This window comes from Ictidomys tridecemlineatus, chromosome 16 (assembly GCF_052094955.1).
Source record: "Ictidomys tridecemlineatus isolate mIctTri1 chromosome 16, mIctTri1.hap1, whole genome shotgun sequence".
Lineage (NCBI taxonomy): Eukaryota > Metazoa > Chordata > Mammalia > Rodentia > Sciuridae > Ictidomys > Ictidomys tridecemlineatus.
Window position 1 is genome coordinate 3400006 of NC_135492.1, and position 25314 is coordinate 3425319.

Consider the following 25314-nt stretch of genomic DNA (forward strand, 5'->3'; position numbering starts at 1 on the left):
TAATTTAAAACTTTCTAGTATTCATATTAAAAATTAAGGGCAGTTTAAATCAATTGTAATAACTTAAACCACTATATCCAAAATAGTATTATTTTTGACAATATAAATTGACAAACAAATAAATGTATTTTTCAAGCTTCATCCTACAATTCACTCTTGACCTCTCAGGGATATCTATGTTCACCACAGCTATATTCCATGTTTGAGATCTATGAATACCATGACCTCAACAAAGTGAAAAAACTGGACAACTTAGGTCCATGTCAAAGGTCATGGAATAAACTTACTAAACAACATTCTCTCAGGGCCAAAGAACAGGAGAGACTGTGCACTTTGAGAGACCTGCAACCTACAACTCATAATGTACAAAAGTGGACACTGTTTCTCATAGGATTCTAGGCACAAATCCATTTCCATTTTAGATATCATATTGTAACCAAAAGAGATGGGCATAACTGGAGAAAATACTCTAGGTCATCAGATCATCAGTAACCCAGAAACTAAAGTCTAAACATTTTAAAGAAAAACTTATTTTGCAGTTTTGTCTTTAGCCTAATGCAGAGTTGTGATTTCAATTTTCTTCTTTGGTATGGGGTACTCTGAGAATATCATCAAATATTAAAGGCATAGATGTCTACACATATTTCTATATAATTCAATAAAGCCTGTTAAGAGATTAAAGTTTAAATTTAAATTAATAAAAGTTTAACCACTACCTACAAGGCAGAATGTGTTTTTCACATAACTTCTGTTCACATGTGATTTAATCCTGGCATTCAGCCTATGGTTAGTGGAATAGTTATTTATCACTGAATAAGAAGAAACTATTTAAAAATTATTCTCTCATATGTGGGCTTATCATCAATTAAGGCTGGGTTCATATGGGATCTTTTTACATCATGTAATTAGGTAATAGTTGATAAGATTACTGAACTTCAGAGGGAGATTTGCTTGCCAAAAAAGCACCCTTCTTCTCAAAATCAAATAAATTAAGGTGGGCTCATTCTTATGGAGGTGACAGTGTTGGTTGTAGGATTAATTTGTTTCTTTTTTGTATTTAGAAAAATACATTGTAAGTTTCTTAGTAGGATTACTTGATAGGTTAAAATTTGTTTGCATTTATGATAATACTAAAGGATGGTCAAGAGAAAGCTTATTGATTAGAAGCTGGCTGGTCCAGCACTTTCCTTAGTTCTTGGTAATGATATTTTATAGCCAGGCTTAGGCAAGATAAAGCTGGTGACTAGCAACTTTTCACTTTCCCTTTAAGTGTTTTCCTTTTCTGGTAAAGCAATCCACCTCATCATCTTGTACATTCCTATTGAACTTTCTGCCTATAAAGGCCTGTATTTAGATAACTGTCTTTGTTAAATAACAAATACTATTTTTAATGTAGAATGTGATTTACTGATAATCAATTATGCCACCTGGGTTTATTGGGTTATTATACTCTTAATACTTAATGTCATGAGATTGCTTGGGGGACAATATGTGACAATGCATCCAAATTGAGATAATAATGTATACATTTAAAAAGAATATTTAATGTAATGTGACTTTAAAAGCCAGATTCTGTAGCAGGAAAATTTTATTTTCAATACCAGGCTGATATATGAGGCAAAAGTCCTAATTGCGTTCAACCCTCTGTTGAACAATTCCTCTATCTGTTATCTCAATTTTCAGTAGGATGGTACCAGAAATTTTCTTTGAAGGAATGGAAAGTACATCTTTTACTTTTTTACATGTATTCTAGTTTATGACATTTTTGAAGACATTTTTTTCTTCTTAATATTATGAGAATATTTTCTTGATGCTAGTAATGGCATTAAACATTCAATGAAGTTTTCTTAAAGATTTTATTCCTTATTTTTCCTTTCTAGACTAGAATTCTGACCTTTATTTCCATGTGGTCAACAGCAACAACAAAAAAAACCCTGGTTATTAGATTTCACTTTTTGGTGTCCATGGGCATTTTACTATTATTATTATTATTATTATTATTAGTAGTAGTAGTAGTAGTAGTAGTAGTATTTAGTTACACATCTGTTATAGCTGTTCACACATCTGTTATAGCTTGATTTTTGAATCCTTTTTGTATTTACTTTTTTATCTTTTTTTAAACTAGAGGATTATAGTTCTACATGGTAGTTGGAGACATTTTGACAAGTTGCATGGTGCATGAAATTTGACTTCAATCCCTGCTCCCTTTCCTTACACTCCTCTCTTCACTCCCCTTTTGCTCTTTCCTCTATTACACTACCTTCATTTTGCACATCTATTTATTTATTTATATTTGATTGGTGTTTTTAAAAAGGTGAAATTCCCTGTGGTATAGTCATATGTGGATATAATATGAATTTATTAAATTCATTTCATCCTTCTCCCCTTTCTCATTCCTCCTCCCTCCCTCTCAATGTTATTCTTGTACTCCACTGATCCTCCCTATTTTTTCCCTTATTTTGCTACAGCTTCAACATATGAGAAAAAACATTCAACACTGATTTTCTGAGTTTGGCATTTTTCACTTAGCATGATTTTTTTTTTTCATTTCTGTCCATTTACTGGGAAACCTCATGATTTTATTTTTCTTTATAGCTGAGTAAAACCCCATTGTATATATTTACCACATTTTCTTGATCCATTTGTCTATCAATGGACACCGAGGTGAATCTAGAATTTGGCTATTGTGAATAAATATAGACGTATGCTGCTTTTAGGTTTTTTTTTTTTTTGATAATTCTCAAGGAGGGGAATATTTGGGTCATGTAGCAGTTCCACTCCTAATATTTTGAGGTTACTGTATACTGCTTTTTAGAGTGATTATACTAATATGCATCACAATTTACAATGTATGAGTGTACATTCTCCACATTCTTGCCAGCATTTATTATTGTTTCTGTTCGTGAAAATTGTCATGCTGACTGGAGGGAGATGAAAGTGTAATTGTATTTACCTTTTAATGCAGTCCAAATTAAAAGGATTTATAATTACTTTCATGGAAGATGAAGATTGATGTAATTTGAAATGTTGCCCATTATTTTTACCTTACAATTTAAATATGTTTGTTTATTTTTAATTAATTAGCAAATATTTTTTGAATTTGTTTCAAAATAAAAAAATTGAGGTAATGGGAACATGAAAACTGCAGCTGATACAGAAAGAATGCCTGTGATATAAATAGACACAGTGTAGGTGGCAGAGAATGTCTCTTGGTTGGGAAACTCTAGGCGGGTAGCAGTAATTCTGTGCAGGGGAGAGAGCATCATGTGGGATCAGATATGTTGCTACTTTTCAACCTTGAGGAAAATTGGCTATTCTAAACCTCAGTTATTATCAGTAAAATGGAAATACAGCTTGCTCATTAGATTATTGTATTAATTTCCTAAGAGTGCTATAACTAATTACCACAAACTTGGTGACATAAACAATAGGGATGTTTAGTTTCACAAATCTGGAGGGTTATTTCCTGCTGGGAATTCTAAGGGGAATCTGTTCCTTGCTCCATCCAGACTCTGGTGGCTGTTTGCATTCTTTGGCTTGTGGTCACACCTCTTGAATGTCTGCTTCTGTGATCCCATTGCATTTTCTTTTTTGTCTGTATTTATTCTCCTCTTCCCGTGCCTTAAAAGGATGCTTCTGGTTCAATTTAGGGCCCACTTGATTGATCTAGAATATTCTCCCTAATTCAAAGCCCTGAATAACATCTGCAAAAGCTTTGCCATGTAGGGTAACAATTACAGGTTCCATGAATTAGGATGTGATATCTTTAGGGCCACTATTCATCTACTTAAAGGTGTTATAAGAATCAAATATAGCAGTAAAACAGCTCTCAGAGTGAGACATGCCAAAATACAACTTTTATTTCACAAAATGGAACTAATTTTGCACTCTGATTCTTCTGCCCTTGCAGACAATTTAGTTTTCTATTGTTTGCTTACTCTCTAGACTTGTTGGGATAAATAATAAATATCAGTGAGTTGTATACAGGTCTAAAATGTTCTGAGTTGAACATTGAGATCCACCTTTACATTTCTGACATTGTGGTGGGGCATGTAAGTCCCGAAGGAGGTACTTGTCTAATTGTTATCCAATTCTTTTTTGTTCTGGAAACTCTTGCTCCTTCCAAGATTACTGCCTGAAGCATAAAGACCCTTATATTCATGGCCTTTTCTTCGTTCTCTGTGTTCCTCCTCTCTGGGGCATTTGAGATGTCCATACTTTTTGATTAGACTTAACATTGACTCAGCAATTGCTTCTCGCTGTGCTAGATGCAGGGCTTCTTGAGGAGAGTTGTTTTGATTTGTTCTGTGCTGGTGTACATTGAACCCACCAGGCTTCACATGTGCTAGGTAAACCCTCTACCACTGAGCTACATCCCCAGCCCTTTGAGAATATATTCTTTAGACTATGGTTTGAGCCACATCACATGTTTAAATCTATTGGACTTTTAACAACAAAAAATCATTCTAGTGCTGGAAAGGGGCAGGATATAGAGTCACTTGAGACCAGCGCCATACAGGTCCTGTCTCTCTCTATTTTTTTCTTTCACTCCATCCCCTGTCAATTCCTTTATCCTAGTTTCTTTCCCAGGAAGCAGAGGGTGCATCTCTGTAAGAGAAAACAGAGGACTGGAATTGCTCTGATTCTCCCTAAGCAGTTGCATTTGCCAAATATCAATAAATCTACTTTGAAGCTCAAAAACCAATAAAATTCCTTTTTGTCATTTTTTCCTTTCTTTAAAGTGTATGTTGAAGACAGAACATAGCTATTACCTTGGTGGGAGAGAAATGGATGCAAAGAAACAGGTTTGCAAAGCAAACAAGCCAGCATGTTGATTCCTTCCTGAACATTCTCTCAGTGTAGTTGTAAGAATCATAGATACAGTTTCCAGCACTTACAGAACTTACTAGTGCATACCTGTTTCAAAAACTTTAAAATCCCAGCAGGGTTTGCATAAGAAATAGAGTCAAGTGGGGATTGGAAGATTGTTAAGGATGCAACTTCCCATTTGATATCTCCTTAATACAGCCCTTCAGAGTGCTTATACCCAGAACCTGGTGTCTTCTTTAAGTACACATTTTTCACTCCTATTTTATTTTCCAGCAAATTCTGTTGGCTCCATCTTCAAAATCCAGAGTCTGCCTATTTTTTTTGTTGTTATTTGTTTGTTTTTTACAAAATTGACTGTTGTTATGTTCATCTAAGCCACACCCTCACTCTGGGTTCATTGAAGTAGCCTATGAAATAGACTTTATTTTTCAACCCTTACAACTTTTAAAGTCACTTCTTCACTCAGTAGCGAGTATAATCCAGTTAAAACATGTCAGCTCAGGTTTTCCCTGAGTTCAGCATGATTTTCACATAATTCAGAGGAAAAGCTGAGTCCTTACTAAGGTCTGCAGGGCCCTATACAGCCTCCCATCTCATCTCCATTATTTCTCTGGCCTCTCTTCCTGGTAATGTCTCATGTGCTTACTCAGCATTAACCTCCTTGTCAAGCTCCAGAAATACCAGCCTTGGTTTTATCTCAGTGGCTTTGTTCTTCTTCCTCTAAGTATCCCCTGGGCTCATGCTCTCTTCTCCTTGGGTCTTGTTTAAAGACCCCCTTCTCAATAAGCCCTTCTGTTGTGAGTTATTGGGAATGGATTCCTTTCACCATTTTCTAGTTAGCACTAGTACTTTCTTTCTTCCATGCTCCATTTTTTTTGGTAGGGTTTATTGCCACCTTTTAAGATTTACCTTTTATTTATCATCAGTATCTTCCCCAAAGCCTCATGAAGGCAGTTATTTCTTACTTATTTATCCACTACAAAACTCTCAGCTCTAAGAGGAGTTCCAGATAAATTGCAGGCCTTTAGTAAATCTTTGTTCATTGAATGGATGAATAACTTACAGTTGCCAAACTACGTTGGTTTATCTTGTAACAAGTAGAAGTAGACAAATTTTTTAAGCAGGATTCACATTCAGACAACTATCTGGAGAGACAGGAAGTTGCTGTGATAACAGTGTTCAGGTTGGATTGGAAGAAATTTGGAGATAAGAGGCTTTACAAGAAAAAAATGATGGTCCAACAATAGTAGTGATGGAAAAGCTTGTGTGTGTGTGTGTGTGTGTGTGTGTGTGTTTGTGTGTGTAGGAGTTGTTGGTTATGAGTGACACTTGGAGTAAGAACACCTGATAGCTTGCAATATCAGGAGTAAAGGATTATTTGAGAGGAGGTTGAGAAAAATGAAAGTGTGACTTAATTCTACATTTCTTTGAGAGAATGTGGTAAAAATACACTTATCATAGTGGAGAAAAATCTAAGATATAAAAAGAAAGATGAATTTATTTTGCTTTAAGGTGTTTTTAAAAATTATGGAATGTGTATCACATAAAATTTACCATTTTAACTATTTTTAAATGTGCAGTTCAGCAGCATTAAATTCATTTGTGTTGTCATGCAATGATCACCACTATTATCTTTAGAACATTTTATCTTCCCATAATGAAACTCTATACCAAGTCAAGAATAACTCCTTGGCCCCCTCACCCCCAGTTCCTGGCAACTTCCATTCTACTTTCTGTCCCTGTGACTTTGGCTGTTCTAGGCGTCTTGTATAAATGGTAGCATTACAGTATTTGACCATTTCTGATTGTAGTTTTTCACTTATCATAGTAACTTTGAGGTTCATTCATGGTGTAGCATATGTCAGAACTTCACCCCTTTTTTTAAAGTGACTATTCCATTGTGTTTATGCATTCATCCCTTGATGAACATTGGGTTGCTTTAGCCTTTTGGCTCTTATAGATTGTGTTTCTGTGAACATTGTTGTACGAATATCTTTAAATCTCTGCTTTTACTTCTTTGGGGTACTCACCCAGGACTGGAATTGCTATATCCTATGGTAATTCCATGTTTACTATTTTAAAGAACCACTACACTGACTTTCATTTCAGGTGAATTGTGCTTGAGTTGGTGGAGAGTGTCAGAAGGTAGGACTGGACCTTAGCTGAAGGTACTTCTAGGCAGAGATTCCAGTTGAAGGAGCCTCCCGGATGTGATGAAAAAGGGGAGGTGGTGAATTAGTTTGAGGAAGGACAAAGGAAGGTATTGAGTGAAGGACTAAGTCAAGTCATAGGAAAGAGAAGCAGTGAGCAATCAATGAGACAGAAAAGGAGCAATCAGTGTTAAGAACAGAACCAAGAATGTTGATATACACTTAACTCAAACTCATCCATATTCATTGAGTACTCTGTCAAGAATTTCTTTTCAGATGAATAAGCTTCTATTTAAGGATGGCATTACTTTCAAGGGTTCAGGTCCAGTAGGTCACAGATCACTACTGAGTGTTGAATTTCTGAGGCATAGATACTTTTCAAAAAGGTCCTAGAAATACTAAAAAAGCAGAGAATCTCTTATTCTTTTGTTGGCTGTTCTCCGTTTCCTCTTTTGCATTAATAATTTTACATTTACATTTTTCCCCCAATGTTTTATGGAATTATGACACACATAAAGAAAAGTGAGCAAGCCAACGTGGATAACTCTGTGACTTCTCAGAGAGTGCAATGTAGCTAGGTAATCAACACCCAGATCAAGAAATACAGCACTGATCTTACCCCAGTGGTTCCCTGCATGCCTCATTTATCCTGTATTGGCATTTTTCACATTTCTGGCACCATAGAATAATTTTTTCCTGTTTTGAATCTATGTAAGTGGAATCATGCAGCATATACTATTTGGGCCTGACTTCTTTCACTTAATGTTTCTGAAATTAATCCACGTTTCTGGGAATGCTTTTATACAACTTATTTATTTTCACGTCATATTCATATGCAAATAACTAGACTTTCAGGTAACTTCCAGTTTGAGGCTATTATAAATAATAATATATGAACACCATTACAATTTCTTATTGAAATAGGAATTTGGTATTATGTTTTACCTATTTAAGTTGCCATTGCTTCAATCATTCAAGTGTCTTTTCTACCCAGTGCTTTCCCCCCTTACCTAATTATCTTTATTGTTAATACAAGATATGTTTTCCTTAATATTAGTTTTGAAAGTACAAAGTACCATAAGGAATTGAGTTTCTTTAAAAAGTCTGTATTTACTTTCATTAACATTTTATTTTTAAAGCATCTATTTTAATTTTTTTCTCATCTATCCAGATTATGCCTCTTAAATGTGTGTTGAATCTGTCAAAATTCTTCATCCCTTAATGAGGTGAATTGTTCAACCCTGAAACAAATATTTTAATTTTGACACAATGATGAGTTGGAGGAAGAATAGCTCTTGTATCTTAATGCAGTTTGTTATTAAATTTATATCATAATTTGCATAGCAATAAAAGGAAATTGAGAATTAGCAAAATGTACATTGTGATATGAAATTTTTCTTTTCAGATGACTGCTTTGGTATAAAAATTGAATTACTAATTCAAAATTGATGAGGAATTTTTATCAATCTGGATATTTAGGAATTGAGTTGAAATTTTCTATGCATATGAGACATGTATACAAAATCTATTCTAAATGTTTGTATAGTTATTTGTGTGTGTGTCTGTTTATCTGTTAACATATTCACTGAAGCATTCTTCACAGAAAGAACACTAGAAGACCATGAGTGGGTGACTGAAGTTCTGTCTAACTGGGGAATGGAAGAAGAAAATAAGCTGTACTTTAGGAAAAAATTATGAATTCTTTAAAAAGCCAATGGAAAGTGAAATCTTCATTAAAAGTCAGTGAAAATCAAATGAATCAGTTAAATTTTACATGAAGAATATGGTCACTATCAATAAAATACAGTTCCATTTAGTGATTCTGGCCCTTTAAACTTATACTCACATTTCTTATTCTAAAAATGATTAGTCACCATGATACAAGAATTTCAGACACATATAGAACATTTCTTTAGCCTTACTTGCAGAATCTCAATTGAGATGCATTTAGTCATTTAACTTAAAAAATATAGGTAAACCTACTTTGGAGGCCTTATTGCTTTTTTCTTGCCTTAGAGGAAAACTAGACAAAGCAACTGTACATTTGACTTTGAGATAAATTATTATATGTCCTCAAATGTATTCCAAAATGTAGTTTTAAGTTCTTTTCACAATATTTAGGAAACTTAAGTAAGAAATTTTCTAAAACAAAAATAGATTGGTAATTATTGGGAATGTATAGCTTAGCCAGAAATTTAAGTTTGACATAAATCTTGATGCTTCAAATTATTTTGTTTTTAGTGAAATAATTTTTGACCTAAATAGAAATGAGATAAAGAGTAGCATATTATATAGCAAATACTACTTTCATTGTAATTCTCTTTAAAAGAAAATAAATGTATGTCACATTCTAATGAAGACTAGGGATCTAGAGAAGTCAGAATAGCCTCTGGGCTCATTAGTTTAAATTGTTTTTGTCTCTGTAGCAGTAGCATATTTTTACACGAAGTTTTGGATAATTGGATTGAAATGATCCTTTATGAAAAATATATGATACACACCATAATAGAATATTTTCAAACCCTGAAAGATCTCTTACATTCTCTTTTATTTTAACCTATTAATAGAAACATAATGGGATGATCTTTGACAAAGAAAATAAGAGTTCTAACAAAAATTAAATAGATTTGAAGGAAAAGTGTTTTCTTGTTGCAAATCTTTATTAAAAGCTAGAATTTAAAAGTTGTATTTAAAGAAATATGGTTTGGTGCTCATTTCTGTTTTATTATTATTATTATTATTGTTATTTGTAATTTTAATAAGATGAGACATTCACTTTGTATAGTTGGAGCCAATGGTTCAACTGGGTGATCTGACAATATCTGGATACAGTTTTGGTTGTAGGACTGGGGGTGGGGTGGGGGTCAGCAGGAGCAGTGCCAAAGTGGGCAAAGTTTGAATTCTGCTGAACATCCTCTAAGGCTCAGGACAGCCCCACAACACAGGATTATTAGATAAAATGTTAATAGAACTGCTGTTGAAAAACCCTGTCCTAGAGGAAATATAGTAGAATATATTTTTTCAAACTTGTCTGTTCATAAAATTTACCTAAAGGAGTCCCAGTACTTATTAAAAACACAGACTCCAAGTCCTGGCCAGACCTATGGAATCAGAAACTCCAGGAATGAGGTCTGGGAATTTCTATTTTAAACAACTGCTGTGGGTGAATTTTATGATTAAACAAGTTTGGAAAAACAGTAGGTGGAAAGAATTGGACTTTTAGTTCCCACACTGAGTCCTGGTTTCCCTATGTTCTTGACTGTGAACCTGGGTACAGCTTTTGCCCTTGACTTTTGTGAGCCTTGATTTTGTAAAATGGGTCAGTAGTCTTTTCGTACCTGGTAGAGTAGTTGGAGGGTTTTGGGGAAAAGATGTGGGAACAAGCTCATTGTCAACTTGAGGGCAGTGTCCTATGACTCCAGGTCGGAGCATCTCTCTGCATCATTGTCATCTGGGCCCAACTCTACCTGGGAAGATGCCTGAGGGTACAGTCCAAGGACCAGCATTTTCAGAAGCACTTAATGTGGATTTTAGATACATTGGCTTAAGGATCTTCTGCTTTAGATTCTATACTGGTCATAATTCAAACTTTTCTAGCATAGGTTTAGCGATAATTTATCCTTTATTTTTTGCCAGTATTTTTTTTCCAGAGCATATGGTGTCTTTTGCAACTGAAACCAATGGTGAAATATCACCAACACAAATTTTACAAGTAAATATATATTTTCATTAAAATATGTAAGAAATTACATAATAATGGGAAAATTTTAGGTCCTTATTAGGCATGCTCATATTTTGACATGTTGAATGTTTAATTTTTTTGAGGGGGGTGCAAAAAGCTAACCAACCAACCAAACAAAGAAACAAACAGAGAACCAACCAAACAAAAAGCGGGGTAAAGAATGCCCTAAATCAATACATCCTCCTAAAAATATTTTTCTTCCCACTTCTGGCCAGTTGTCAAATGATTTTAAACATTTAAAAATGTATGTTATGAAAGGAAACTTTAGAGTTTTGCTTTTTGATGTGTGTATAGGTTATGTTATTCTTTTGAAAAATCAAAATTCTCAGTAAATTGAAGACATTTTATCAATAGATACATAGTATTAGCATTCATAATAAACACCTTCAATTCTATTTGTGATAAAATACTTAGCAATTAAATGAATGGAGGGATATTCAGATATATTTGTTTCATATACCATGCTATACCATGCTAGATCTTTGTTATTTTCTTTTCTGTCTTATTCATCAATGGTCTTAAGATCTATGGTCATTCATTAGATTTAAGTGCTTAAGAACAGAGACATACAGATAAATTCTTGCTCTTCTAGTTGTCATAGTTGGGAACGCCTATTGATAAATGACAATGAAATTTCTTTGTCTTTGGATAAGGATGCTAATATTGCTGAATATTTTCTCTCATTCTGTGTGTGTCTGTGTGTGTCTGTGTCTGATTTCCCAGAGAAGAAATACCTGTTCATATTTCCACTTTGCTATGAAAATCAGACACAGTCCACTGCCAGATAATTTCCCTGAGCTCAGCCATACGAACTTCCTTCTTGTAAAGCAAGATAGTCACACAACCCTTCTGGTTGTTTCCTGCTGTGTATTACATAGTACACAACTATGAGGCGTGGTTGTAGTCTAATAAAGCAGGACACATAGTCCCTTTCACCTTTTTCCTAACTTCTGCAGAAGCTCAAATCAACCTTCTTACCTTTATGGAGATACCATAATTTGAAACCTGGATTAGGAAAATGTGTTCAAAAGTCATTGTTTCCTACCTTCTCTCTCTGAATCCTGAAAATGATGAATAAAGAGAATAGAGAGTTTAAAATAGAATGTGTGTGTGTATGCCTGCACATATGCATGTGTTACATTATAAAGAAATTGTCACTTGTCAATTTTAATAAAACTGTATCAAGTTCCTGATTATTTAAGGGTGTAGTGATATACGTTTTTTAAAAATTTCTTTTATTTTTGTCATATTATATTGAAATTGTATTTAGGTAATGTTTGCCCAAGGAATACATTATGTAACATTATGAACATACAAAAAGAAATGTTGCAAAACATGTATTCATTTCAACACTCCTGTGTATTTTTTAAGGAACCACGGCATTTGCAGATTTTCAGCAATTTGGCACTAGTGATATTTATGTATCACTGGCGGGCAAAAAAAAAAAAAAAAAAAAAACCAAAAAACAGAGCACCAACTAACTATCTATTCTGCTTTAAGGTACAGGCTTAATATTTTGATAGATCAATAAAGCAAGCCTCAGCCTTTTAGGTAAGCTTGAGTTTCTTTTAATTTCTTGTAAAAAAGAGACAGCTTTCTCTTATATTTAGGAGAATTTTAGTGGCTTGTATTTCCACCGGTGTTACCTTCAAAATATGCATTAAAGATAAACAATATGCTGTGGCCCTTCTAGCCTAACAAAGCAGGAGGGCCCCGAGACCTGAAAATGCTCTGTGTAGAAGAAGAGCAGAGTAGGACATGCTGGGTTACAGGAATTAGATCGCTTAAGGTAATCTCACTGGAAGCATGGATTTCTATTAAATGCTGTGAGTACCATAAAAGTTTGAAAATATCTGTAGTTGAAAATGCAAAGAAGAGTGAATCCTAATATGAATCTTTGTGGCTACATGACAAAAAAGAAAAATAGCCACCACCAAATGCATGTATTTTTTTAATTTAAAAAATAAACATTTATGGAGTAAAGTGGAATGGGCTAATACTTTATCTTTTGTTTATGAAGTAATAGTCCATTTCTCGAAATTCTCTGATTTTTATTTTTGCAAGAGTATTATATCCATAGCCAGTATAACTGAATGGATGTCTCTCATTTACAACTTAGTCTACGTTTATACAACATTGCTTACAATTCAGTGGGAAGTGTGTTTAAAACGTGTCTACCTGGATATGTTTCATGCAATTATTTTATGTTCCATTTAAGTGTTTTATAAATTACATTCTAGCTTAAGAATTACAACTTACTTCTAGTAGAACATCAAAAAATATGTATAATTTTCCTATGAGCATATTTTTAAATCATCCACTTGGGTGTTAAATGAAAATTACAACTTCCATAAGCATAATTTGTTGATGAGCATTTGGAAATAAGTAAGAACCTTCTAAAGGCAGATACATGTAGAAAAGAGATATAGAACTGGTTTCTTTCAGAATGTATTGAAAGCACATGTTTATTTAATTTATTTTGAAACTTACATGCCAGTAAATTTACAAAACTTTACAGTTATAAAAGTAATCACTCATTTCCTTATAAAGACACTACTTTGATAATCACAATTGGGGTAAAAATCATGAAAAAATGTTTTTTTAAAGTAAAATACAGAGTATGTCTGTGCACTTTATTTACTATCATTTACTGCCAAAGTTGACAAAATATACAAATTACTATTTTTCTTAATTCTTTGTTTAAATTAGAAGTTTCAGCATTTACCCAGATATTCTTTATAATTTATGCCTGATTACTAATATAATTTATTAACTTATAGATTTCATATTCTATGCATATATGCTATTATTCACTTATTACCACATAAAGATTTAGATTATTAACAGTGTGTGTCCTAAAACTAGCTTTTTGATATATTTAGAAGTTAACATCAGAGAAATGGAGTCTTGTAGAATCCCTGAGTTCTGCCCTTTCTTTAGGCTGAAGAGTGTACACTTCACTTCATAATCGAGTTCTCAGCTTACATATTTTCTAGGTCCACTTTGGACCTAGAAGTTTTTCTGCTGCCATTTCCATATTTGCCACTTGGTAGCTCTTCAAAACATCACTAGCATCCTGGGTAAGAGAGAGATCAGGGTAAAGAAAGATAGAACAATCATAATCAGATAAGTGATCAGACTAGCTTTGAAGAAAATTTTCATTTAAAAAATTTTTAAGTTGAGGTAAAATTCTGATATTAAAAATTAATCAAACTATTTTTAATGTGAACATTTCTTTGACATTTAGTGCATTCAAAGTGTGCAACCATCACTTCCACCTAATTCCAAAACATTTTCATCACCTCAAAATGTACCCATTAAGCAGTATCTCAGAGAATCTCATGTGCCATTGATTTTACAAGGATACACTTTGTGATATTACAAAAAATAAAAAAAAATGATGCCAATATGACAATTGACTTTCACATCACTTTTGCCATTTGTTTTACTTTTATTTAAATAGTTATTATAGACTTATTTAGACTTAGCTAGAAATTTGCCATATTTCACTTTTGCATGCACAGACTTTCTTATATAAGTGTACATATGTCTAAATATGTAGACATTGATATATGTGTATGTGTATATATATATATATATATATATATGTATATATATATATATATATATATATATATATATGAAATGATAAATGAAATAAATTAGTCAAGATATCTGTAAAACTTCTTCCTGTTCCAAGTCTGGCTTTCCTGAATCATTTTCATCTCAGAGTCATGGATACCTGTTACTTTCCACATAATGTCTGGCTTTGCACCATCTTTGAAGAGACAAATATTGTATTCTGAAATGCAAGTGCAAGAACCAATGAAATATGCCAAAAATTTCCTTTAATTCTTCCATCTTGGAGATGCTTAGTTTCTGGAAGATTGTTCTCTTCTTGCTTTCTCCCCTCATCTGATTATTCTCTAAGACTCTTTCAAGTCAGATTTCCAGTTCAAAGATGGTTCATTGTGTTAGATTTTTATAGCTGGTATAGTAAATTACCCCCAATTTAGAGACTAAAAATAACACAAACTTATTATCCTATATTCCTTTTTTCTTTTTCTTTTTGACAGTATTGGGGAATGAACTTGGCAATCTACCACTAAGCTATACCCCCACATTTTTATGTTTTATTTTGGTCAAGCATTTTGCTAAGTTGCTCAGGCTGCCCTCAAACTTGTGATCCTCCTTTTTCAGCCTCTCTACTTAATGGGATTGTAGGCATGTGACACTCCTCCCAGTTATTCTGTACTTCAAGTCCAGAAAGAGTCTTACTGTGTCACAGTCAAGGCTTGGCATGGCTGCTTGCCCTTTGGAGTCTTCAGGGGAGAAACCACTTCCCTTGTCCTTTCCAGCCTCGTGAGGCCACAAATATACCTTGGCTGGTGGCTATTCCTCCACTTTCAAAGACAGTAGTATCACTCCAAGTCCTTCTCTTGCTACCAACTCTCTAGCTCTGTCCCTTCTGCCTTTCCCTTTCACTTATAAGCTCCTGGTGGTTGCATTGGGTGCATGTGGAGAAGCCAGGATAATCCTCATCCCACAGTCAGCTGGCTAGCAACCTCAGTTTCCTTTTTCCATGTAGCCTAACATATTCACAGTTTCCAGGGATTAGGATGTGGACATCTTTCTGGGATGGTTATTCTACCTATCATATCAGTGTTCCCTGTTCATTTCAATGACAAAACTTTTCCAGATGATGCCAGAAAAGGAGATGGACATCCAGGAGTACCTTTAACCTGTAGCCAAAGAGAAACCAGACATGAAAGTGACACAGTCTGTCTTACATTTGAATATTAACAGATCTGGCCTCTCTTTGGAGAAATTCTAGTTACATATAGAATTGTAAAACATCAAAGACTTAGAAAAGTGGATTGCTCACATAAAATGTCCCAGTTACATATTCTCTCTTTCTCTTCCTTCAGTTAGAACTCTGACGGCTTCTCTGTTTTGGTATTTCATTCTTTTATCTGCCCCTCCATAGGACAGAGAAATGTTAAATTTGGCCCATGACTACCCTTGACAAGAGTTAAATGCCTACTAAAGGTCTTCAATGGCACCTAGGTACCTACCTAACACTGCAGGTGTCAGGAACAATACATCTAGGTAGATAACCATCTTATTAGTGGGCAGCAGGTTTTTCAATGAAGAAGGTGGTCAATCCTCATGTTCCTTGTGAAAGTGTTGGTTTGAGGTTATTATCTATACTTCATAATGAACTTGACTAGGAATTAAGCCATTCTGTCTTCTTTTTAAAGTTATTGTAGGGTTAGAGTTAATTTAAAGTGAATTTCATTAGGTCCCATTAATGTCATTCAAACCTTGAATTAAATAATTTTTAAAAGTTGGGAAATAATTGGATAAAGAAGTCAGCACAGAGAATTTTAAATGAGTGTGGGTTTGTATTCATGTTAGAAGCAAAATCTTGAAATAATAATTCTCTTAATCGCCTCTCCCAATTTTTTTTTGTTTGCTTAATTACCAAATATATCCACTTTGTTAGAATTGGTTTCAAGGAACTAGTAGAGGAAATAGCACTGTTGAACTATTTATATAAAATTTATCCTATGGGTAAGATTTGATTTCATGGTGTCATTCAATATTTTTTATGCAGTACTCTTTGTGTGTGTGTGTGTGTGTGTGTGTGCACGCATGCTCATGCATGTCTGTGAGTGTGTGTGTCTGTGCACCTGTGTGGGTACATGAAGAAAGCCCATTTAAGGTGGACACTCAAGTAATTGGCAGAGAAGGTGTTGCTCAGAAGTTGTGTAGACAGATATGTGGGTCACAGACCCATACCTGGTGCCAGAGGGGATGCAGGTCAATAGGGGCTGGCCTAGGTGGGCCAAAGGGAGGTGCCAGAAGGGTGGCATGGGCAGGCAAACCCACCGGGAAACCTTGAGCTAGGTGGTGATGCTTAGGCTAAAGCTTGACCCAGGAAGCAGTGTTGTGGCCTGATTGGGGTTTTGAAGAACCTAAGGGCTGGCACCTTTAGGGGGGTGCTTATAGACCTGCCACTGAATTGCCATCTTACCTATCATTTTGACTCTGGCAGCCCCTGGAGGCAGGCATGGAGATGGTCATTCTCCTCCAGGTGATAAGGATAGTTCATCAGGGCCAACATGGAATCAACAGCAGCACATTCTTCTTCAAAGTCATCCTCCACACCTTCCATGTATGCTTCCACTGTCAGGCCCATTTGAGACCCAGCACCTGCTGGCTCAGGTGCTGCTGGGGCCACGAGGTGACAGAACACAATGACCACCCTGCCAAATGCCAACATCATGCAGGTGGAAGCAGTAGACGGAACAGGGCTGCTGAGACCTAACATGAAGTTCATTATATCTTCATGAAATGGAAAGAATTATGGAGTGTAGCCAAAATGTAAATAAATATGTATAAATATAAATAATTTAAAATCATAAAAATTTAAAAGCTGTCAATATAATTGCTCCCCCCCCTCAACAAAATAACTTAAATCTAAAGAAGTAGTTTCCAGATTCAGATGAGGATTTCTTCAGGACAAGTTTGCTCATGACAGTTAACAGTCTTAATTTTTCTCAAACTAATAATCCCATTAGAATCCAGACCTCCTACTTTCCCATTATGGCCAGCTGGCTCAGTCTGTCAGATGCTGCCTCCTACAAGTTAAGACCCCACATTTTCTAATCTGCTACATTGTATTTTGAAACTCTGAAATCAGCTGGACTCCTCAGTGTTTTGGTTTTCTGAATGTGAAGCCCAAAAGTATTATGAGAATAATTATTCTTGGTTATAAGAATATGTAACCAAGAATGATATAGAGCCAAGAATTTTCCAGATAGGGCCAAATTTATAGTTTTACCAAAGAGACAAATTAATTCATCAATCATCAGAATGACAGTGAATTTTACAGTGTTGCTTAGGACATATGTGAGGTTTTTTAAATCTTTGGAATGTACAGCATGACACCTTTCCCAGATGAGCTTTCTTTTCACGAGACAAGGTACCAGTCCAAATGATTTTGCTGTAAACTATGTAAATATATAAGTAGAAACGTAAGTCTCAGTATAAAGTAATACCAGTATAAAGTAATACTAGTGAGCAAGACCTTAATTTGGGATCCTCAGTAAAAAAAACAAAGTAAAAAACATATCTTTTTAAATGCATTGTTGAAGGGCATTAAAAGATTTTCTGTCAAAATTTTGGTTGCTTTACTTGTCTGTTTGAAGGAAAATCACAAAATTATTTTTTATACTGATAACATATGATTAATGAAAGAATATTTTAATTGAATTACCAGTGTAGTAAAGTAAAAATTGTAACATTGTGTTTTTGTTTATTTATTTTGCAGTATGGCATGCAGCTGTACCAGAATTATGTGCCTTCATATCAAGGCAGAAGTGGCTGCAGTTCTCAGAGTATATTACCCATAGTAAGGATGGATTTTTGGAACCTACATTTTATTTTATATTTATACTATGTTATTTTGCTATTACATTACAATTATATACTAAAATATATTTACCATTTCCTTTTGTTAAGTAAAGTTATACTTTGTATGTATGATGTTATATTGAATTTTTTATACTTGGATAGCATATGTGTACGGTCTATGATAAAAATCATAGGAAATATATGAAATATTCAATTATAATACATAATTTTATATGTTAGTAAAATATTTTAAATATTTGAAGGAATGTATATTCTATGTCATTACATCATTTCAGGATTAGATTCTTAATAAGATAATTTGTAGAAGATTTTCCTTGGCATTGTGTTTTTTAATTAATTTTCTTTGATTGTGGGTTTGTTATTTATTTTAATACTGATTCTGAGATTGTTGTAGCCTATTATAGAGACGCCAATGATTTCAAATTTTAAAAACTGTAATATACCCATGTGTAGGTTTTTACTTTCTGGCTTTCTAGCAGTAATTTTTTTTTAAGTTCCAGGTCCTTAAAAAGCAGACTGCTTTCCAGGAAATGCAAAAACTACAAGTCAAAATATAGGTCATGTATTACATTAACAATGCAGTGCTTCTCAGAGTTTTACCAAATTTAACTTGGATATTTATTTGCAGACACACACAGGTACATCTTTTACCTTCTTTAGCACCTAATTATAATTTCCTGTGCATTAACACAGAAATTTATTTCTGAACTTAAAGTTTATGTTCTGCAATTCTTCCTGCACTCCTTAATATTGAGTATATTAGAAATTCAGATGTATGTGCCTGTGTTACAGAACAGTTAATTCACATTTCTGAAAACTGTGTTTCCACTTAGGCTAAATATGTGTTCTTCCTGACTGTGACCAAGGGAGGTACATTTACCAACATGTAATGTGCCAGATGAAATGCTCAGTTCCAGGAATGTGGCATGAAATAATGTTGATTACGAAGCCCAATAGATGATATAGAAAAATAGCCCCTATTTTGCAGTTATGTTGCTTTAAATTATGGAAGAATAACTTTTCATCTTTGTATCATATTACTTTTAAGCCCTAAAATAAGAAACTAAAGAATGTAATGAATTTTTATAGTAGAAATCACTTTAAGGTGAATATTTTCTACAGTTTGTCAGCTTACTCTTATCTTTCAATCCATCTATATATATAAAACTAATGAATTTTATTATCTTAATCCTTTCCTAAATCCCTCCAAATTTTCTTTTAGAATCTAGAGTTATTAGCATGGATGTGTTAATAGCAGCCAAACATTTGGAAGCAATTATTATTTAGTGTCCTTTTAATCATAGAAAAAAATTGTTATAAATAAAGTCCTTTCTATTTTCATTACTTTTGTTAGCATACAAGTGTGATATTATTCTTACTTTTTCCCACTGAAAGTCATTCTGCTGTTGATCATGGCATATCTGAGTTTGCTTAGCCGGTCTTTGCTTATTCAACCCCATCTGTAAATGGAACTGCTCCTTGAGTGAATCTAACTGGAATCAGGTGTGATAGGGGAAAGAGGTCCCAATGCCTCGTGGTAAGGGCTTGTTCTACACAGGAGTTGTGATCATAGAAAGTAGCACCTGAGAACTGTATCTATGCTATTCTTAATGTCTGTGAAGGAGACCTAGATGTTTGGGGAGGTATTTGTGTTTACTTTTGTGTGTATGGAGAGACCCACTTTTCTAGATGATTACAGTGGGATCAGTGACCTGAATGGTGCTGGTGCCCTCATCTGTCTCTGCTGCTTTCTACTCAGGAACTATTTTCAGTGAGTTACATAGAAAAGTTAGAATAATTTAGTTACCTTTCTCAAGTAACAGTATTCTCTTTTAAACTTGTCCATATTTTGAGAAGAGAAACAAAACAACAGTTCTCATACCAAAGGAAGCACCTAGCCATAATACCATGTGACAGCCACTCATATCAATTTTTGAAATGAGAATCATCAGCAGATATTTTAGGAAGCCAGATAGATTTGGTTCATTTAAGGGTAAAGGAGGAATTCATTTAAAGGACTGTCTGTTAATATGTTCCTGGCTAGAGTGAGGAGATCCAGAGAAAATGTCTGCTCAGTTCTTTTTAGTCTTTATTTTTGACCCTGGGATAGACATGCTAAGCTGCAGTTTCTTTCCTATACCTCCCACTATGTGACACTAGAAAAAAACCCTAGAAAGGACATATTGGTTGCTATTTTTACCATAAGGTGTGTGATCTTGGTTGGATCTCTGGTGTCCTGCAGTGTAAAAGAAGGGGGTAGTTGCATATCTCCTGACTCTTACATCTGGGGTGTCCTTTGGCTCTGTATGAAGCAGATGAGAGAACGATACCTGGAGAAATTTTTTGCCCTTTTTTTCAGTCATTCTGAGCTGCAGGTTTATCAAGATCCTTCAAATAGAGTGACAGAGAAAGCATGGCTAGTTGCCATGTAGTTATATTGCCTAAAAACCATTTTACATGTAAACCTCACTAAACGTGGATACAAGCAGTCTCAGAGTCTGGCCTGGGTAATCCAGGGTACACCCAGGCTTCCCTTCTTAGAGAGAAAGGCTATGCAATTAAAATAATGGCTCATTTTGCTAGGGCCTACCCTGTTCATCCCCTAAGAAGAGCTAGAAAAATGAACAAATATTTGAGAAATACAGCCAGTTCTGAATGTTACCAGCATTGCTTTCCTATGTGAAAGAAATTGAGCTGAAAATGACCTTTGGGATTAGTCAGACTTTGCTTTACTTCCACTTCTTTGTCCACCAAAGGTAAACTATTAATTTTTCATCCACCACCTGCCATTCAGTAGACAACATTTACTACACTCCTATTTCCTCTTAGTGTAGTTATTGTAGCAAATGGAAAATTTCTTTAATTGTCGTGTATTCTCTGTTTGTCAAATAATTATGGAACATGGGATCTTATTGAACATCTGGTCCCCTGTAGGGAGAGAACAAAAGCTTGTTTATTTGTTTTTTCCTCACAGTATTTTTATGTTATCAGGAGCTTCTCTTTATAGAACCCATCTTGGCATGTGAAGTTAAAGATGTTATAAAGATAAATCTATCATTAGGATCCAGTTAGATACTTTGATTTGGGCAGGCGGACACTTTCCATTAATGTTGGGAAAGCAAAAGTATATCCAACTGGTCCACAGCCCAGCACGGAAGATCACGGGGTGAGAAGGGCAAAGTAAGGCATGACAGCAAATAGAGATTACTGAGACAGCATCTGTCTGGAAAGAGCAGCTGTCAGTTATAAAGGCTTCTGTAACAAATGGAAGATTGCATGCCAGATCTCTAGAAATATAGATGGACCATGATAAGATTGTCGGCCATTATCACATGGTTTGAAGAGAAATTAACAGATGCTAATAAAATGAGATGTGTGAGGCAGTGATAACGAAACTTATTTTTTTTCTTGAGGATAAGATTTTGTTTGAAGCCCACATTTGACTATAATATCTTTTCCAAAGGTAGAGAGAGAGTGAGTGTGTGTGTGTGAAAGCCACAAGTCTCCAGATGCAGGTTGGCTCATAATTTACCAGTGTAATTTCACTTTGGGTTTTGTTCTTTTAGTAATTATTGAAGAATAAGTGATACACACTTCGATTTAGTTTTTTTTTTTTAATTTTGCTTAGTTTTAAGTTATCTTCCTAGAGTATGAGACATGTGAGACTCTTAACTAGAGCATTTGGCAATTTTCTCTTTTTTTAGTACTCATGACTTATTGTGGGATAGCATGCCTGTTTCTTGAAAGATGATTGCAAAATAGGACGCCATTTGGCCACCCATCTCTTCAAAAATGAAAAAGTGTTTATATATTACATCATAAATTTTTTTAAAAAAATTTAGTTTTTGACAGTCCTTTGTTTGTATGTGGTGCTGAGAATCAAACCCAGTGCCTCACACAAGCCAGGCAAGTGCACTACTGCTGAGCCATAACCCCAGCCCCATCATAAAAATTTTAATATAAAATCTAATATTATGTATTATTATTCTGCTAAATTTCATTTTCCAAATAAAATGAAGCTTGACATGATAAGCTTTCAAAACACATATTTCAATTTGCTCCTTTATAAAACATGAGTACTATTTCTAAGAAGATGTGTATCAATCAAAGTAATAGCTTTTACATATTTTGAATCATAAAATCGTGGCTTCAAAGTTGGTGGATTTGACATAAAGTTTAATGCAGAGATGAGTTCAGAAGTGGTAGTTCTTTATAGCCAGTAGGAAGGGTTATTTCTTTCTCAGTTAGAGATTTGCCATATTAGGAGATAATGTGAAAAAGAGGTTTGTTATAGGGGAAAGACACACTTTCAAAGATTTTCATCACATTACTCAGCACTTAATTCAGTTATCCTAACAAATAGCCATTGAACTTATTTAGCAAAGTTCTCCAAAGCATCATTTTATATTGAATATGTACTTTTAACTTTTTAATTTCCTGATAGCCACTTTGGGAATTCCAGTCTCAAATTGAAGCATATTGCCAGCAAAACAGTAAACAATTACTTTTGAAGATTTTCACGACTTGCACGTGTTTTCTGGTTTTTTTAGTTTTTCAAATTTTTTTTTCAGAGAAGTATATCAGAGAACTCCCTGGTAGCAATGGACTTCTCAGGTCAGAAAAGCAGAGTTATAGAAAATCCCACCGAAGCTCTTTCAGTTGCAGTTGAAGAAGGACTCGCTTGGAGGGTACTCATAATTTCACTTTCTTGAAAGGATTTTTAATTTGAATTTGTTTCACCCTCAAAACTGAGATTTGTTTTCCCATTCCTTGCTCAGAAAAAAGGATGTTTCTACCTGGGCAGTCACAGTAGCCCCACTACCTCCTCACAGACCTCTGCCACAAACATGGGTATGTCTTCTCCTAGCCATGGTCACTGACCTGATGGGCATCTTGACATGACTTTAGTGACATGTGTTTACTAAGTGATGAGGGACATATATGTAGTGAAATTGCAGTCACTGCAAGCAAACTTTTGTATTCATTCGTTTTATTTCTTTAGCCATCCATTGGTCCCAGCCATGGTTTCACCACAAGATTTCCAGAGATGAAGCTCAGCGATTGATTATTTAGCAAGGACTTATGAATGGGTAAGTTTGATACTTTTAGTGTTGAGTAGAATTTGGGTTTTGATTTTGGATTTGGTTTGGATTTTGCCAGTAAATAATAATCATTTATTCAGTGGACACCAAGTGTTTTTAATTTTGCTTATCATAACACAGAAGTGACTTTGTTCTGTAAGAGTGACTATCACTGAATTCTAGCAATATCTGTATAATACCCAGTACACAGAGTGTGCTTAGTATTTGTGTATAAATTAACAGAGAAGAGAATAGTATTCTTTGTTCTTGACTAGGAGCACTAATGTTATACATTCTGTGCCAATTCTAGCATTTTAGATATTAATTCATGAGAGGAAAAAACTAACCTTGTTTTTGGGTATCAATGCTTCAATTTGAACAAGTAATTAATATGATTCTAAAATGATTAACATTATGACATTATCCTATACACTGTAATTCTTTTTAGGTATAATGCAGGGTATATTAAGTAAAAATTTTTTTCTGATGTTTTCAAAATTTGCTTTTATTTCTGTTTACATCTCTATTGCTTTTTCTCTAAATATTTACAGCTTAAAAATATGAATCTATTAAAATAGTACTTTTTGATGATTTTTTGTGTTATCTTTTAATAGGATACCATGGAGTAAACAAGAGAAGCATAAAATATTTTATGAGAGATTTATAATCTGAAGGATTTTCTTCTCACATTACTCAGTTTCAGGTACTTTAATACTGCTAAGTTCCTTCCCAAATGCAGTACAATGAGAACATTTTATTGAGGATTGGATGAGAAATGAAACCATTGTCAGTTTAAACAACTGGAGAAAGAATCTTTTATCTTCAAAGGTTGACTTAAGATGATGACAAGGGTTTGAGGAGATTTAATACTGACATTTGGGTAAAAATGCATCTTCACATGGAAGATTATTAATAACAAGTCAACATTTCATCAGAGTCTAAATAAGAAAGGATTTTAATATACTTCTCTGCTTGGAGCATGGTCAATTTTTGGATATAAATTTGAACAGTGATCACAGTTACAATCCAGTGATGTCAGGAAAAGAAAAAAAACAAGAAATAATGATTTAAATGTTTTAAAGATTATAATTCCCTTTATTTATGAATTTGTAACCTGGAGAAAATAGTTGTACAGAGTAATCATGCCTGTTTCTATTATTTTGGTATTCCTTTGGAAAGTTGTGAAGGTGTCAAGTAGTCCACCAGGTGGTAGTGGTGATCTGCTTGAGAGAAGGAAGACTTACTGCTCAATTTTTCCGTGAAATGCCCTTTGTCCTGTCTCCCAATGATGTAATGTCAGAGTCTCACAAATAAAATGGATAATTTCATCAGACATCTGTGATGCCTCAGATTTGGCTGCCTCTTTGCCCAGGCACAGTGAGATTAGTTTTGAAGTCACCAATGGGGACCACTTACACAGTGTTTTTGCCAGTAATTAATACAAAACTGGCTTTTCACTGAATTGACAGTAAATAAGAATCCATACCCAGCAGCCTTTTTCTCTGAGACCATTAGACCACGTCTTCTTTTTGTAACCTGGCATTAATAGAGGCTTTCCCACTGCATTCTTCAAGGTTAAAGTGCACGGTTGGGTATATTTTTTTAACTTGAAACATTTTTACTTAAACATTTAATAAACAATTTTAAAGATGGATTTTAAGGATATAGCATTTCTTATTTTCTGTCGTGTAACAGTAAAAGCCAGAATCAAAAGAAGAAAGCAGACCAAGTGTAGAAAAGAGGGTAAAAATGATTTTACTGTAAGTCATTATGTCTTACACACACACACACACACACACACACACACACACACACTCATCCGTTATTCGTTTTCATCCCTTATTCTTTCTGGTAGTTACATGGCAATACCCAATTTCCCAGTGGAAAAAGGACAACATGAATTGTTGATGCCAACGAAATGTTTTGCTGGGTATTGTAAGCAAACAATGTCACAAATAGACTGTGTATTTATCATATTAAAATTACATTAGCACTGATGACAGTTCTGTAGTATGAGATTATGTTGTAACATATCATTCACCACGTTGAATAATCATTGCTGAGGGCCATT

General features: G+C 34.3%; 1 pseudogene; it reads left to right on the forward strand.

Moving 5' to 3' along the window:
* LOC144371419 (growth factor receptor-bound protein 14-like) overlaps positions 1-23256 on the forward strand; it is a 40520-nt pseudogene extending 17264 nt beyond the window's left edge.
* The last annotated feature ends 2058 nt before the right edge of the window (positions 23257-25314 follow it).